Consider the following 19,030-nt stretch of genomic DNA (forward strand, 5'->3'; position numbering starts at 1 on the left):
TCCTGGCTACTCGGTGAGTCTCATTTCATGCATGATGATGTGGGGTATGTGATGCGGCAATGACCTGGCAGGAAGGGGGGGGGAGGTGCGTACGTAGCAATGGCATTCCACATAATTCATTTATCGTCCACATACAGGTGATGCCGGATATCCACTGAAGAGATGGCTCCTCACACCAGTCCGGAACCCACGGGACCAGCATGAGGAGGACTACAACCATGCCCACTCACGTACCCGTGTAGTCATTGAACAGGCATTCGGCCTACTGAAGACTCGTTTCCGGTGCCTCAGCAGGTCTGGCGGGGCACTCCTGTACCGCCATGAGAAGGTTGCAAAGATGGTGATGGCATGTGTCATGCTACACAACATGTGCGTACGTAGAAATGTGCCCATGCCCCCTGACGCAGAACTGCAAGCACCTGAAGATGGTCATGATGAGGGTGGGGATGTGGCAGCACCTCAAGGAGTCCGCGAGGCACAGGAGGGCCGCGACATTCGTCAGCATCTCATAGATGCATGCTTCTAGCACTCACGCCTGGTGGCTGATACATGGACACGGGACTCGTGGCACTGTGTGTGTCTGGTACATGCACAATATGGACTGTACGCCTATGATGGCCTAGTACACAAAGATCATTGTCCACACATCTCATTGGTTGATCGTGCATTGTTTATGGCATATGTGATATCATGTTGAACACCCTATCGACCCGCCACCCAAGTGAGCCCAACACACCCCCTCCACCCTCCTACCTCCCCCCCGAACACCAGTGTCCAAAGATGCTCATTGTCAGTGGGCAGTCGCTATTGCAAGCCCCCTCTGCGGGTATCAGGGGCACCCCTGCCTGTGGAGCGCAGGTTCCTCCCAGATCTACGTTGGGGGCTGCCCTGGACGGAACTTGCAACGGATGATGTCTCTGCCTGCTCACGTCCATGCATATCCCTAAGGGTTTGTGAGAGCTCAGTGAGCACACGGCGCACTGCGGCAAGTTCGGCACATACGTCTTTGGACGTTGCATGCAGTTCCCCCATCAGGCTCTCGGTGCTTCTCTCCATTTGGACTCTCAGGCTCTCGGTGCTACTCTCCATTTGGACTCTCAGGCTCTCGGTGCTACTCTCCATTTGGACTCTCAGGCACTCGGTGCTACTCTCCATTTGTGCCCTTAGTGTCTCTGTACTTCTCTCCATTTCTGCCCTAAGTGTCTCAGTTGATGTTTCTATGTCTGCCTTAGTGCCCCCACATTCATCGGCATGGTCCTTGAGGAGCGTGGCCAGTTGCTGCTGTTGCACGATTAACTGGTCGAGGGACTGTTGCCTCTGCTGGGCCATGGCCATTTGCGGTGGTGTCACAGAGTGGCTGTTCGCCTCATGTTGCCCTGCCACATGGCTTGTGGGGGATGGCCAGTCGTCGTCTTGTGGGTGCCCCTGCGTGGTATCCTCATGGTGTACGGGATGGAACAGACAGGGGGATTGGGACAGGTCATGGATGGATCTGACTTCGACATCCCCGTCTTCTGTGTCGGAGCATGCTGCCATTAATGGGGTGTCACCTATGGTGCTGCTGCCACCAGAGGCAGTGCCTTCTGTGGCATCCATTGGGGGGACCTGTGGTGCTGCTGTTGTGGGCATGCTGGCTGCTGGGGTGCCTGTTGATGTTCCCTCCTCTGTGCTGCCACTTGATTTGTGCTGCTGCCGTGTCTTGATGCGTGCAGCTGAGGTGGAGGGTCTTTGGCCGTTGGTCTTGGCCCTCTTTGCAGGTGTGCTGGTAGGGGTGTCCTGAAGCTCGTCGTTTGGATCGGACCCTGTGGTGGAGTAAAGGAGGGCGAGCGTTATTAATGGGTCTGTGGGAATTGGAATGGTAATGTATCACATGCATTGGGGTGGTACCTGAGGGTGATTTGGGTCGGGGCCTTGGAGGTGCTTTTATTTGTGTGTGGAGTGAGGGTGCAGTTGTTTGGCAGCCTGCAGTTAGGGTGTGCCTGCTGCACGTGTAGTGGGTGTTTTTGGGGTTTTTAATTATTTATGTATTTATTGTGAGTTTTAAAGTGCGCTATCAGGCCAATGTGTGTGGACGTTCTCCTGGCCATGTGTTACTGTTGCGCTATGTGGACACATGTGATTCACATGATTGGACATTGTGGATTTGGCATGGTTTTATTTGGGCCACCTACCGGATTCTCCGGATGTCTGCACTCCTTTCTCCATCCCTCCGACTCCCTCTATGCTCTCCATTCCAATGGTGGAGGCACAGATTTCTTCCCAGGGGGTCAACTTGATGGGTGATTCCGATCCTCCCCCGGTGGCTGTGGCAATGTTGCGGTTGGCAGAAAGTATGCTACGGACGCGTATCCGCAGGTCGTCCCATCGCTTTCTGCATTGCTGTGGGTTGCGGGGTGCGGTCCCCACCGCACTTACCCGCTGTGCCACCAGGGCCCATATGGCCTTCTTGTTCGCAAGTGCCGTCCTGGTCATTTGCGTGGAGAAGACGGCGGCGGCATTCTCCTGGAGGGTCTCTGTAAGCACGGTGAGTTCCTCACGGGAGAAGTGGACCTGCCGCTTGCGGTCGCACGCTTTCTTCGCTACTTTTCCCATTTTTCTTGGTTTCACTAGGGTGGATGACGGGTTGGGATGTGTCTCAGGGTAGTGTTTTTAGTGGTTGTGTGGATTTTGTGGTTTTATAGGTGTACGGCGTGTTGTTTCCCGTTCCGGGCCCATGTTTTTACTTCCGTTTCCGTATATTTACGGTCACCGTACTTTCCGGTTGGCGCTCACTGCGGTGTCCGCTAAGATGGGTGGCGGTATTGCACCTAGGGCGCCGTACGGCGGCGGTGTGGGCCGTTTTGGGGTCATTTCCGCCATCGCGGACTTTGCACTTCCGCCATGCCGTGGTGCTCGTGCCCGATGGGTCGGAATGGGCCGCACTTTGCTCCATCGTGCAATGGCGGAAACGCTATTTACGCTGTGGCGGTCCGGTCAGTCACTTTCCACCAGGGTCGTAATGAGGGCCAATGTAATCACTTTTCCCCCTTTTGGCAATTCACTCCCTCCTATGCAATATAAAGAGATGGAAGAAAAGCACACAGTTTTCAGGATTACAATCAACATGTGATACAGATTCAGTTCAAATTCTAGTAATCTTGGAGCAACCGGTATGCTTTTAAAACATGCAGAAATATTTTGAATGTGATTTGTACTAAGGTGAAAATATGCTAAAAATGATTTTAATTCCCTATAGGAGATTCAGGGTAGGTGATAGCTACTTAAGGTTGGTTCAGGTCAACCCGATCAGTGATTCCTGAGGGATTATTAGGTTGAAAACGGATTTCAACAATGCAAAGCAAAAGACAGTGATTTTTTACAGGTGACGAAGTTTGAGCTGGTTTTCAATTCGCAGCACTTTTTCCTATTGCGTCGAGCGCGATTACGGAAAAACTATGAAAGTCGGTTCTGGGCTTGTTGGAAAGCTCAGATTCTTAGCTTTAAAATGAAAAGTTAAATCTCGTTCCTAGCAGACACGGTTCCAAAGATACGGACGATTTTGTGAAGGTAGTTTTTCAAAATTAAAGTAAACTTCAGAATGACAAAATGACACCTTTACAGCTTTGAAATGGCAGAATGAACACATGATTCCTATGATGCAGTTCTGGACAGGTTAAAATGGTTTGAATCAGATTATTTTAGACTAAGAGATTGCTTCTGGCACAGTTCTAGCTGAGTACTCACACTATAAATTTGAAATAGGCTGTCAAGGTCTGGTCAGGTTTGGACTGGACTCCTGGCGGGTGGTTCTGAAGTCACAGCTCTCTGGGTCAGCTCTGCTCTGCTGGTCTGGTCTGGCACTCGGCACTGCACGGCGGTCTGGATCTCTGGTTCTGCTGGTCTGGATCAAGTGGATTCTGGATACTGCACTTCTTTCTGGGTACTGGCACAGGGTTCTAGCCAGAATCAAACAGCTCAGCCCGGCTGTTTGAATAATTTGCAAAAGATTTTGAGGCCTGCTGAAAAAAGTTCTGAAGTCTGGATTCTAAGTTCTGGAGATGGTCCTTCTGGATATTGTCTGGTCCGGCAAAGTGCTTCACAAGAAAGGGGAAAGTGTATTCTCTACCTGGGTTTCAGTGTTCCTTTTATGTCTTTTGAAAATGGGTGTGTGCATGGGCATAACTAAGCCTGCCCCTCACAACTTATCATTGGCCAAGCTCTCCTCTCTCCCATGATTGGAGGAAGGAATGGAGTGTCATCAGGCATCAATTTTATGGCATACAGAAAGAACACTCCCCTTGTCAATTTGCACACAAATCTATTTTTGATCCAAATACATATTTATCTATGTACCATTTTTCTAATATTATATGTCCAGTTAACATATTTTCAGTAGCACCAAACCATCCGATCCCTGTCTTTGTAAGATGTCGTGTCCACTTATGACATAATTCTGCCCTTTTCATCAAGAACACAACCTCTAAACTTTTTCCAGAATTTACACAAACATGCACAAGGAATATGGGCATCAGATGATAAAGTGTCAGATTTTTAACATACAGACATTCGGAGTAATACATTATTTTCCGCTACTACCCCACAGAACATACCACAGAGTCCTAACACCTCTTAAAATGTGCACAGAAAAATCACAAGAATAGTGATATTAATTATATAATTTTGACAAGTCCATACTATGAATTATCCATCTCTTTAAAATTATGCTCTGTCCGACAGGGGTGCGGTTTCCCAAAGCACATGGTGGAATTTCTGGTTTGTCCACTTCCTCCAACTCAGGTTGCTCATAGAGGCACTGCTCCTCCCAGTTTCTTCCAAGAGGAAGCCATTTACGACCCCCCCTAATTTAACATTTGCCTGAGCCAAGGAAAGCTCATTGTTCTGTTTCCCTGCTCCCAGGTGCTCCGCCCCTGATTCAACCAGAGAGGTGTAATCTCCTTTTAGTGGGAACAGCAGAAGGCAGCCAGGCCTGCAAATGCAGTTGCTGGTCAAGTTTCAACTCCTGTCGGGGGTAGTTGCCAGGCAGAATTCAATCTCTTCAAGCCATGGTTCAGCTAAATTTCTCCTTTGTTCCAGTTTTCTTCATTCAAATCAAACGTACAATTTTTACACATGCAGCTAGAACGTTGATTCTAAGTTCAAAACGATGACATTTAAACAGTTGCAACCTATGTTACACTCAAAAAGTAGGTCACTCATTTATTTTAAACATTTCGATTTTAGTGGTTTTAAGTCCAATTTCACATAAGCTGCTGACATCCACCGCTCAGCCAGTTGTGTTATGAACATTATTTTAGGCTCTTCATCTTTACAGATTTTGTATGCATACAAGACTGCCAAATGTCTGCTGGTGTTCAGTGAGATTTTTGACTATCTTGCAATGTTTAAAATAGGCATTTTTAGCTTGCATTTCAGAGAAACAAAGGTGATTTCAAAGCGCTTTTTGAGCTAGCAGGCACTGCTGTTTTTTTCCTTTGGCACCACATTTCACTCATGGCGCTTCTGGCCCATCACACTCGCACTGGTGGGTGGCAGGTCAGGCGACCATTTTGGTGTGTGCAAAACTGCGCGGTTTTCCTGGATTCTGGCGCAATGTGGGCTTTTCGGCCATCTTGGATTTTCTAAGCCCACAGCACTAAATTTTGTAGCCTAATAATTCAAACATGGGTCAAGACACCAGACAGGACAGACCATGTCTATCCAGTGGTAACCTCACAGCCATGATAGACTGTATAGAAAAAGTAGACGAACGGATGTGCATCCTGATAGAACGCACTGTGTAGGACAATAATGCTATAAGCTCCAGAGTAATCCTAGAGGGTTATGAATTAAAAAAAATCGAAATAAGTAGAAATCAACAAAATTCGAAGAAAAACATTAAAAAAAAATGTATATATATGAGTTGGGAAATACTGAAAATAACGAGTGGATGAAAAAAATGATCTGAACTAAACAAATGCGACAGATGTGAAATTGGAGAGAAATTAGAGAGAACCACTACAGATTGTCTAAAAGAAGTCGTAAGGATGGTCTATATTAGGGTCTGGCGGTCACTGGTGTCACAGGGTCCAACGTCACACAAGCTAATGGCAAAGAGATTTTGTAAGAGATAGCTAGCTGGCGAAAACGCCTTTCCCAGTATATGGACTGATGTATTTTCCAATAGGGTTGAAAAGCTTGAATCTTCTCTTTCTTTATTTGTGATGTGTGGAGGTCTTGTGCCAGGATCTCAGTTCCTCCCCCGCACCTTAAAACTTAATTGAGAACTTCATTTATTACCTTCTAAAGTCTAACACATTAGGTGTGCACCTATTTCGGTATTCTTATATTCATCTCACCATCTCTGCCAGCCTCACTACACAGAGTAATTAAACAAAATATGACCTCCCTTTCCTGTGATGCACACCCAGACCACCTCATTGGACAATTTGCATGGTCGCATTTACATTGGCTAGCATGCTGAGAAACGCAAATTGCGGTTTCATACAGTTGTGTGTTTTCTTTTCGTCATCAGAATCTGACAGGAACCTTTTGCATGCATCTTGGAGATGAGCAAACAAAACAGCATTACCAATGGATGACAACGAAATGCCATTTCATTGGAATAAGTCAGCATTTGCAGAACTAAACTAAAAAAAAAAAAAACATGTCACAAGCCGACATAAAATCAACACCTTCTGTAAATCAAACACCTTCCAACTTCTAGTTGGGTACAACAGCCAATAAGAGTGAGCCATACTGTTGTTGGTGGTATGGCAGACAAAACCACCTGGACAGTGGGAAAAAGACTCTTCACTGCATTCATCAGTCTCTTCAGTAGACGGAGCAAACGTAAACAAGACACGTAACCCAATAGTAACCCGCCACAGTGCATGACGACAACATGCACAGTAGCAGAACTGGCCAGTTGTCTCCAAAGTGTATGCATATCAGCTAAACAGAGGTCATCGACAGCGCACCACAATGCATCCACTGCTTACAAATGGAAATTGCCATGACAGTTTCTTTCCTGGGCATACTTGTGCAGATCTATCACAAAGGCATCACCCAAAGTGAACACAATGCATTTCTCCATGTCAGCCAGCCTCACTACACAGTTTAATGAATACTGGTATTATCACCCCTTCCTGTGACCCACACCCAGACCACCTCATTGGACAATTTGTATGGTCACATTTACATTTGCCAGCATGCTGAGAAACGCAAATTGTGGCAAGTGCGCTCTCCGTGCAACACTAGTACGTCTGTACAACAGTTCCCTACGTACACACCACACCCAGAAACGTTGTTGCGCAATTCCTCAGCCTGCACAGTCCCATTTCCATGGCTACTGGCCTGAAAATCCCTGGATGAGGCTTTTGTGCTGCATGCAGGCGTTGGGGTAGAAATGTCAACCAGGGTAAGGGTTTTCCTTTGTAGGTTGGCTCTGAAAGGAGCTGTTGTGTTTTTTTTTGCTTTGTTCTGTTTTTTGTTTTTTTGTTATTATCTGCTCCCACACAAAGAGCCCATTTTCGGTTTCATACAGTTGTGTGTTTTCTTTTTTCGTCATCAGAATCTGACAGGAACCTTTTGCATGCATCTTGGAGATGAGCAAACAAAACAGCATGAGCAAACAAAACAGCATTACCAATGGATGACAACGAAATGCCATTGCATTGGAATAAGTCTGCATTTGCAGAACTAAACAAAAAAAAAAAAAAACATGTCACAAGCCGACATAAAATCAGACATGCTTCTGTAAATCAAACACCTTCCAACTTCTAGTTGGGTACAACAGCCAATAAGAGTGAGCCATACTGTTGTTGGTGGTATGGCAGACAAAACCACCTGGACAGTGGGAAAAAGACTCTTCACTGCATTCATCAGTCTCTTCAGTAGACAGAGCAAACGTAAACAAGACACGTAACCCAATAGTAACCCGCCACAGTGCATGACAACAACTTGCACAGTAGCAGAACTGGACAGTTGTCTCCAAAGTGTATGCATATCAGCTAAACAGAGGTCATCGACAGCGCACCACAATGCATCCACTGCTTACAAATGGAAATTGTCATGACAGTTTCTTTCCTGGGCATACTTGTGCAGATCTATCACAAAGGCATCACCCAAAGTGAACACAATGCATTTCTCCATGTCAGCCAGCCTCACTACGCAGTTTAATGAATACCGTTATTATCACCCCTTCCTGTGACCCACACCCTCACTACCTGATTGGATATTCTCCACAGTGCCATTTCCATTGGCCAGCATGACGCGAAGGACAGATTGTGTCATGTGCCCTTCCGAAAGTATTGTGAGGGCTGTGCCCCAGTGAAGCACGAACACTCCCTTTTCCACTATACTCTTCCCACCACACTCTTATTGGTTATTGTTATGTAGTCACACACATACCCACAAATGCCATCCAAGACAACAGCATCTAACACTGTCAGTTCTCCACAAGACCTCATATGTATCGTTACAAAATCAGCCTGCAATTGTGTTGTGATTGGAAAGCACGTACAGTGGAAAGGTCACTCAAACATTACAGAATTTGTTCATGCACATTCATTCACATGAGCACCCATCACCACAAAAGAAAGGTGTGAACATTGTTTTGGCAATACGTTTACGACTCTGTCATAAGTGCCTCTGCGCACAACATCTGCTTCTAAGCGTCCATTATGTGTTTGAAAAGCATACTGGTTTTCCTCCCATCTCCTACCATGAAGTGGCAATTTAATGGTATTTGCTTGCAACGTTTTCATTTACGCATATCATACAGTGTATTAGTGAAACAGGAACTCTCTTCTTCCTTCCAACAATGCTACAAAATGTGTTCCCCACTAACCCACATCCTATATAAATCGTAAGAAGCTGGCACCAAAGCCACCACTGAATTTATCTTACCAACCAAAAGTCAGTTACCAAAAGGTCAGTGTGTGCACGGCTGTGGTTCTTTGTACGTTGCACTATTGCCGCAGCCTCTTTTTAAATCTGCCAGCTTCCACTCTTCGCCCTCAGCAACTCATCCATAAGAGGACTGAGGAACTTGTTCTTGGTCTGAACACCACGGATCATATCTCTGCTGGACTAAAATGTCTGCAATAGCTCACAGTGGCTGTGAAGAATAAAATAAAAGCGCTGTGCATTATGCAGAAGGCCTTCTGGTCTTTGGGACCTCAATACCCTGCACTCTCACTTCCTAAATATCTGCTTGCTCCAGCTCTTCCCTCATTCACCTTCAACTCCCTGAGGGTCAGTTGCTTTTGCACGCAAACAGTTGGTGGTATTTGCCTTTCTTCTGCTAAAACCTCCCTCTGTATCAGGCTCTCTGCCTCCCTGGAACTTGAGGAGAACCATCTTAGCATCTGAAAGCACCTCATAACCTTTCCATGTGCATCTTCTTATTCCCCTCCACTCCCCTGCTCACTTCCTGCATACAATGATTGTGCACTGGTTTCTTACCCACCCTGTCATCTGTGCCCCATGCCACCTCTCTCCCAACAGTTCCACCCCTGCACTGGCTTTCTGCCAACCCCCGTATTTGGGGACCGTTTTATGCAACCATAACAGTCCACCCACCACGTGATGTCTACACTTATCCTTCCACTGGCCAGCACCGGCCGTAGTTGCACGTATTGCTATTTTTAGTTCCCATGTACTACACTTTGCCCTCCCCCTTCATATTCACTTGCACACTCTCAGTGTCACTTGTCCTAGTGTGATCAATGTCTCTGTGTGGCCTCTGTTTCACCTCCCTTTCCTCATTGCGCCTTCATACACCTGTTTTTAGGCACCGTAGATATGCCACAGAATACCATATCAAATCATATCATAGGATACACACACTGCATTCATGACAACAGGATGCCTGCCACTTACCTTGTAGACTGCACACAATGTTCTTTGCACTGTAATGCATGTACTACAAATGTCGGAAAAGTGATCCCACAAAAGCAGCACAGTATGTATGTTTGCAATGTTAAGCAAGTGCGTGCAGTGCATGTATACAAACAAGATGCCTGCCCCTTACCTTGCACCCTTTCACCATAGCCTCCTACATTTCTCTGTACAAACATACCTTCTGGCACAGAGCTTGTGTAGACACCACAACCAGCAACCACATTGCGCAATGACTTAGCCTCCACAGTGCCATTGCCATAGCTGCCATCCTAAAAAGTGCCGGATGTGGCACATCTAATCCACAAAGTACGGCGGATTCCACAGATTTACCGTGCTAAGAGGGGAATGGGTGGGGGGGGGGTTTGGAGGGGCAAATTTAAAACGGGGTAGGGGATTGTGTCTGTCTCTAAAAACACATATTTTTTGTGTGGGGGGTTGTCATGTTTTTGTTATGTACTATCGTGCATACATTTTCTTTTGTGTTCTCTCTTTTGCTGACTGTCTCTTTGCTTCTCCTCCTGACATTTCTCTCCACTGAAGATGAATGCTTCTCTTACATTTCTACAGGATTCTCTGCAGCGCTTTGTGCAGGGTGGCAAACAAAACACCATTGACAATGGAGGTCAATAAAATATTTCCTTGGAACCACTCGAAATCTTGCTGGTTATTAATGCTTTCATATTCGGTGCACAACATCCCAGCACTGCACATAAAGTCACACATGCTTCTGTTTATCCAACATCTCCAAACCTCTGGCTGTGGACAATGCTCCTCCTGGTGTTCTCGATGAGAACATCACATTGGAAACATCTGCGTCACTGCAGTCATCAACTTCTTTAGGTGCACAAATAAACGTGAACACGACATGTACCCTAAATGTAGTTCTCCAAAATGTACGACCACCACATCAACAGTACCGACAGAGGCCACACATGTGCAAAGGAAATCCATACACCCGAAACCCCACTCATACACTGTGCCCCAAAAAGCCTGTATCAAGACTCTTTCCAAGACATTCCTGCGCAGATTGTGCACAAAAGTATCACACACTACCAGAACTCAACATCTCTCCATCTCTGCCAACCTCACTGCATCAAAGTTTGGGTAAATATGTCACTGCCCTGTCCTGTGAAACACAACCTCCACAACTCATTGGAGAATACCCACAGTTCCATTGTGAAGACTATGCTCAGAAGGGCAGGATATGGCACGTACGCATTCCCACCTACAGTGCGGGCCACACCCCAGTACAGCAGACACAATACTTCTTCCGTTTCCACTGACATTTTTCCAACACTCCCTCAAGTGCTGCTGTGAAATTTTTGAAACACGCATGCACCAATCACATACTGAACCTCTACATTGCACACTATAATTTCTGTACACCACTCCATATTTACTGTTAAACACTCTGGGGCTGATTCATGGAATTATTTGCACCGACAAATGGAGATTTGTGCGTCATTCTGCCTGCAAATCCCTGTGCAACAAATGGGGATTTGCGGCCAGAATGGCTCAAAAATCCCTGTGTTTCGGTGCAAAATGTCCATGAATCAGCCCTTCTATGTGCACAGTGCCTTTGCTTCCAATGCCCCTCCACCAGAAACGTCTGCTAAAGGATGCACTATTTCAGCATCCACAAAGATCCTGACGTGCAGCTAGCACACCTTTGTCCATGCACAAAACAGTCCACCCTTACCCACACCCAGCACAACACTATGGATCTGTGCATGCACCCATGTGGGCAGCTACCATTATGCACAAACATAACATACGTAGGTAGCAGCACTTCATCCCAACTCCCCCACACCATAAAACAGCCAGTCATGAAAACAGGTCGCAATTGTCAGAATCCACAAACATACTATGGCCTGCAGCACTCCTACCCACAGCCATTCACAAAGTATTGTGTCACAGCCAACCTAACCGCAACATTTTCACAACATTGGGCCTACTTCAACAAATCTGCACACAGCATAGTAACCAAGCACATATAAAATGCATTTCAACCCTACCCTCTTCCATACTGACAGTATGCAAACACTGCACTCAGTGTCCACGCTGCATGACTTTCACTGCACCATCTCTAACCACACATCAAAACCTTTACCGCACTTCAACCATTCCCTCTTCCGTACTGACACTATGCAAACAGTGCACCCTGTGCCCACACTGCATGACTTTTCACTGCACCATCTCCAACCAAACATCAAAACCTTTACCATGTTGTAACAGTGACCTCACCTGCGAAACCAAACATACACACATGGCAGCTCACTTCTGCTGCTCTATGGCGGCTGAAATGTGCTCCACAACCATTCCTTACAGGTCACTACCCTCCAACTGATGCAAAGTCATTAATTCATCACTGCTGTGGGTGTCCTCCAGTCCTAGGCTCTTGAGTGCATGGTCTACGGCCTACGGCCTTTGGCCATGCACTCAATAGTCTAGACCTTCAACACACCCATGGCAACGTAATGATACCATGCATGTCAGCATGTCACAGTACTCCATATTTACCATAAACACTCTCAGTCCACAGTCCCTTTGCTTCCAAAGGCCCTCCACCAGAAACTTCTGCTAAAGGATGCACTTTTTCAGCATCCACAAAGATCCCATTCACAAAGTATTGTGTCACTGCCAACCTAACCACAACATTTTCACAACATTGGGCCTACTTCAACAAATCTGCACAAAGTATAGTAACCAAGCACACATAAACTGCACTTCATCCATATCCTTTTCCATGCTGACAGTATGCAAACACTGCACCCAGTGCCCACACTGCATGACCTTTCACTGCACCATCTCCAACCACACATCAAAACCTTCAACATGTTGTAACAGTGACCTCACCTGCGAAACCAAACATACACACATACCAGATCACTTCTGCTGCTTGATGGCATCTGAAATGTGCTCCAAACCATTCCTTACAGGTCACCACCCTCTAACTGATGGAAAGTGAAAAATGCATTACTGCCATGGGTGTCCTCAAGTCCTAGGCTCTTGAGTGCATGGTCTACGGCCTACGGCCTTCAGCCATGCACCCAATAGTCTAGACCCTGAACACACCCACAGCAATGTAATGCCACCATGCATGTCACCATGTCACAGCACTCCATATTTACCGTTAAACACTCTCCGTGCACGGCCCCTTTGCATTCAAAGGCCCTGCACCAGAAACTTCTGCTAAAGGATGCACTAGTTCAGCATCCACAAAGATCCTGAGGTGCACCCAGCACACCTGTGGCCATGCACACAACAGTCCACTCTTGCCCACACCCAGCACAACACAAACAGGTCACAATTAGCAGAATCCACAAACATACCACCACCTCCAGCACCCCTGCCTACACCCATTCACAAAGTAGTGTGGCGCTGCCAACCTATCCACAACATTTTCACAACACTGGGCCTACTTCAACAAATCTGCACGCAGCATAATAACCAAGCACATATAAGCTGCACTTCAACCATACCCTGTTTCATATTGACAGTATGCAAACAGTTCACCCTGTGCCCGAACTGCATGGCTTTTCACTGCACTATCTCCAACCACAGATCAAAAAATGTACCATGTTCTAACAGTGACCTCACCTGCGACAACAAACATACCTGCATGGCAGCTCACTTCTGCTGCTCTATGACATCTGAAATGTGCTCCACAACCATTCCTTACAGGACACCACAGTCTAACAGACGCAAAGTCAAAAATGCATTACTGCCGTGGGTGTCCTCAAGTCCTAGGCCCTTCAGTGCATGGCCTACGGCCTATGGCCTTTGGCCATGCACCCAATAATCTAGGCCTTGAACACACCCATTGCAACGTAATTCCACCCTGCATTTCACCATGTAACCGACTACGACAATCCACATACACACCACTTCTACCAGCACTCATACCCTACCTGTGCACCGCCATGGTGCTATGCAGCCAAAAATTGCAACAGTTACCATAATTTGGACAGAAAACACTCTCTCCTGCACACCTGTGCACTTTCATTCACATACTATGGGCGTACCCACTTCCATTCACAAATTATTGTGTCACTGCCAACCTACCCACATTCTGTTCGCAACACTGGCCCTACTCCAACCAATCTGCATGCAATCCTTCCACATACATATTGCTACTTCATTCACCCATACATGCCACCATGTGCCCAATTACCACATTCCATCCGCAGAGCACAGCCAAACTATGTCACGTGCAATGCACTTCCCTTCTGAAATTCACCTGCACTACTCACCACGAAAAGAGGTCACCGCAAACAGTTTGCAGCAGAAGCTATCGGGCCGTTACGACAGCTGCCTCCAATCACCACACAAAGTACTTGCCTGTCTTGGTACCCACAATTTGACGCAATGCGCTCTCCTCCATCTTCTTCCACCTATGTACATATGTCGCATGAACCACTTCTCACTCCCCCACCCGTACCCTCCCTTCTTGCCGCCAACACATGGCGTATGATACATTTTCCAGACCCTTCCACTGCCACACTGTCCACTGATACACCATGGCCGCATTTCCCGAAAATGTTTGAAGCAGAGCATGCTTCCCTCCAGCCAATCACCAGCTGTTTCCAACGTTCTCCAACAGCATGCCGTACCCATACATAAGACAAACATCCAACTGATTATACTACCATAGATTCACGTGTACCGTATCCTTTTCCTGGCTTACAGACTTAGTTCCGTTTGAAAACACCATCCATGCTATGTTGTTTGAACTTCTCTATTTTAATAGTTTTCAAAGACATGAGCGGAACCACTTTTGTGTCAAAATTGTGTTTTTAGTTAGGTATGTACATCTGCACAAGAATGTGGTACTATGTCAAACTGTTTCCCTCATATTTTGCATTCCACCGCAGACCAACCAGATTTTGTCTTACCATGAAATGGCTGCATCAGGCAACCCCAAGTCGGGTGAATACTTATGGCTGTTGTGTTCTTGCCTGTGCATTGCATTGCCTTTTACTACATTTTTAGCATTCAATGAATAAGGCTGCGACTGACTTTCGCATGGCTGCACAAGGCAAAGTTACAAAGGACGAAAGCACCTACCGTCCCAACTCCAGTGAACCAAGGCATAGCCACTAAAGAGCAGACAGCAGTTCTCTGAGTCAGTATTATTCTTTTTAGTGAATGTTTCTCATCTTTTCACTGAACATCTGTTAGCATGAACCACAGAATGTGGATACATGTTGTGGGCCTGCGAACCCTACCTATGTCTGCTCACATCTCATGCTTTTGACAGATGCTTTATTTCTGCGCTCACAGTGTGTCAACCTCAAATACATTGTCCATATGCCTCTGATTAGGTTCTGTGAGGTCACTGCACAGACTTTCAGTGCTTCTAGGAGTTTGCACGACACCCATCAGCCTATGGCAGCTCACACATGCAATGTTCCTCTGTGGGATTTCTCTAGGCCATGGCGTATTGGGCCTGAAGCACAATGACCTACAGAAAATATCCAACATTCGAAATTCCCCTCACATATCTGCACCTGACGCGCACACCTAACAAGTCCCTGATTAACAAGCTCCCTCAATTGTGTGCTGTACTAGGTAGATCCAAAGGCACAAGAGACGCTCAGCACGTGTCCTTACCAAAGTGGAGTCTTTGACCACAGACGTGAATTATATCAAAGGGTCTTTTGCTTCAATCGAAGGGTTTCATTTTAACAAATTATTTCTCGGGGTGAACTCTACGTGCCTTTGCCGTTCTACCATCATTACACAATATCATGTTCTACATTCTGATGCATATTATTGTCGTTCCACCTTTGATCAAAACATTGTTTATTCTCTGCCAGACACAATTCTTGCCATAACCTCTCTTGAACAAACTGTACCACCTATCAAAATAATCATAATGCATACTGCCACATCTAAAGGCCAGGATATTGTGCTGTACTTGTTATATATCAAAATATACTTCGAACATCCACACATATGTATGCTGTGCTCGCCACAAACCAACTAATGGAAAGGTGTTGCCTAGTTACCAAGTTAATAATTGCAAGCAATAACAAAAGCATGTGTATTAAAGCATATTCTGCCTGACTCCAGATACACATTGTTCTTTCTGCTAAATAAACTGCTCCATGTGCTACTTGCCACACACAACAGATATATAGAACTAACTCCCATGAAAACCTATCATTGCCAGTTTTAATCTTAGTGAATGATATTATGTTATTAGCTGGCAGGTCGGAAGATATTGTTTTGCCCCTTTGTACAATCAATGTGCTGCTCTCAACATTCTCGCTATGCTGTGTAACAGTCTATACGGTTTAGAAATATGGTATTCTGCACACCTATATCCAGAATAATTCACCTAGGGCCTGTTTAAAGAATAATACCATAGTGTCAACGTGTATAATAAATGTGCATTACACACCGTGAAACACTGCATTCTAATTGGCACTGCTTTACACATGTGGACTTTTTATTAAAACATATTTCAATGTCAGAGACAAATCTTCTGAAAGCAGGCAACACAAAGTCAAACGCATTACAGTTTGCACAAAATTACGTATGTTTTATTGTAAGAAGTACTTATAAAATGTTTACAGATCTCAATATAAAAGCTGCACACACACCTGTCCCATTGTTATACAACTTTCCAAATTTAGAGCTTCACTTCTAATATGTTCTAGAGAATTGTGCATTTGATGGGGATAACAGGTACTGGGATGCATTATTTCACTATCACTTGTAACTTGGAAGTCACAGTTGCACAATTGCATCACAGCAGTATCCACTGCCCATTGTAGTGGTGAGATGTGTCTTCACACGAACATGGAAAATAGCCTCTAGCCTGTTAGTTCATCATTTCTGCTGGTTAATGAATAACTGAGGATTAGGGATATTTCTAAAATCACCTATCCTATTTTTAGAAAAATGTATGGATTAAATCATTCCAGACAGTAGTTAAGCAAGCAGTAGTTAAGCAATATCTCTCAGAAGTAACACACTTAGAAGCAGGAAGACTCTGCTGTGGTTTTCCCATGTTAAGGTCTCGCTTTTTAGGTGACAACTACATTATTTGTGGGAATCACCTGAGGACAGCCCTTTAGCTGAGATTTCTAGCAAAGTGCACCTTCTTGGAGCAATATGAGAATGCTACTTTGAACAAGGCCCGCAGAAACCCCAAACTGACTCTCTGTATTGGCTTGAAGTTTTGATGTGGACAGGAGCCATACTTTTATAATGGAGAAGCCCACTTTATACTTTGAATTTCAAATTGGGACACTCCCCTTAATGCGGGACAAGGCGGGATGGGCAGTTGGGATGTTCTTGCAAGACCTTTGTCCTCAAACTGCAGCGGCGACCCACTTTCTGTTCTGTTGTAGATGACAGTAAAATGGCTAAAACAGTTGTTCAAAGGGCAGGTGTGACTTATCTGATGGATGCTATGGGAGGGGTTGGGTTGGGGTGGGGGGGGGGCAAAAGCAGGGCGTATTTATAGATGGCATGATAAAGATGAAACATTTTGATTTCCGGGGACATGCAGGGAGGATTATAGTTAGGACATTTTTTTGTTCGTTTTCTCTTTTTTTTTAACATTTCATCTGTTTTGTTCCATTTGAACACCAATGATGATTTGATGATTTTTTAAATATTTCTTTTTGATTATGAGTCCTGTTTAACAATATTGACATTCTGTGGTATTTTGAATCTTATCGTCCCAATTGAGCACATTGAAGAGGCCACCCATCGCTGTTTCTTGGCTTGTCGGTGAAACAGGAGCGTATGGCCTTCTTTTTTAGGGTGAGTCCACGGTCATTTCACCTAACCTTAGAAATGGGCAGGCAGAGGGACCCTGCACACTTCAATTCAGATGTGAGTGCGGTGAGGGACCCTAGCAGTCATTCTCTTACTACATCCTGTAGATGGTTACATCCACCGCCACACAAATTAGTGGCAAGACAACACCAAACCAGCAGGCCTCAATGTAAAAGGTTGAGCCCTCCTAAATTTAATTCCTGTGTACGTATTGCCTCCTTTGTTTAAATAATGTTGTATGTTTGTTGGTTGTAATATTGTGACACTATGCTCTCTTGTGTACACATAAGACATTGTTCTCCTTCCTTGCCATAGAATCATGCTTCACCCTAACCCAGACACCACTCCCATCCCACGGAGAGCCCTTCACCCTGTACCAAAATGCATATGTCCCTGAGACGTTCTATGCATTGTTTACATGCAGGATTAGGTCAACAAGAATGCACCTGCAATTTGGCAGTCAGTGCTTTTGGGGCGAGGTGGCATGCGCTTAGTACATTATGGCCTGCGTTTCCATGACATGCAGTAATATGTGACATATTACAATGTATCGGTCGATCTGGACACATAGTGGATTTGGATGCTTCCACCCTGAGCTCCTTTAGAGAATGCATTCTCCCTTATTAATTTGAAACTATTCCAAATGTGCTGTTGTCAATTAAAATGCTTGAGGAAAATGAATGTTTTGAGCCTGTACCCTAATGCAAATCATAAACGCTCCTACACATGTACCGTAAGAGATGGATCTATATGTCTCCTGCCACACTATTTCATTTCCCTCCTACCCTCTTCCTACCATTTTACAAACACAAGCTTGCCTTTACCTATAATAGCATTCTTTCACCTGTCCCGCCTCCCACTCTACCTCCAAATCCCTCTCCCTCAACCTTAAATAAAGAACCTTTTTTTGCCAGTCACTCTTGCTTCCTCTTTAATCCCACTCAAAATGCCTTTCACAAACATGTTCTTTTTACCCCACTGTTTAATCTTCCTTGCACTTCTCTTTTAATCGCTCACTTTTTTACCACCCACCAATTTCTTTTGCCAGCACTCTACTCTCAAACCACCCTACTCCACCCAGACATGCAAGCAATAACAATCATCTCACTCTGCATCCTTACCCTCACATTTTGCCACATCTTTCCGTGCACCTTCCTCTTCCATCCCTCTAATCATTATGATCTTATATTTGAAATGTGTGATATTTTAGAATCTAAGCTTATAATTTACTCATAATTTATAATTATGTTATTGGCAGGAGCTCTGATGGTTTTAATGATACACAATTAACTTTCATAGTTATATTGTTCGATAGTTAGAGTAAAAATATACATTACATATATATCTGAATATT

Source organism: Ambystoma mexicanum, chromosome 6q (genome assembly GCF_040938575.1).
Source record: "Ambystoma mexicanum isolate Mex_15411 chromosome 6q, UKY_AmexF1_1, whole genome shotgun sequence".
Taxonomy (NCBI): Eukaryota; Metazoa; Chordata; class Amphibia; order Caudata; family Ambystomatidae; genus Ambystoma; species Ambystoma mexicanum.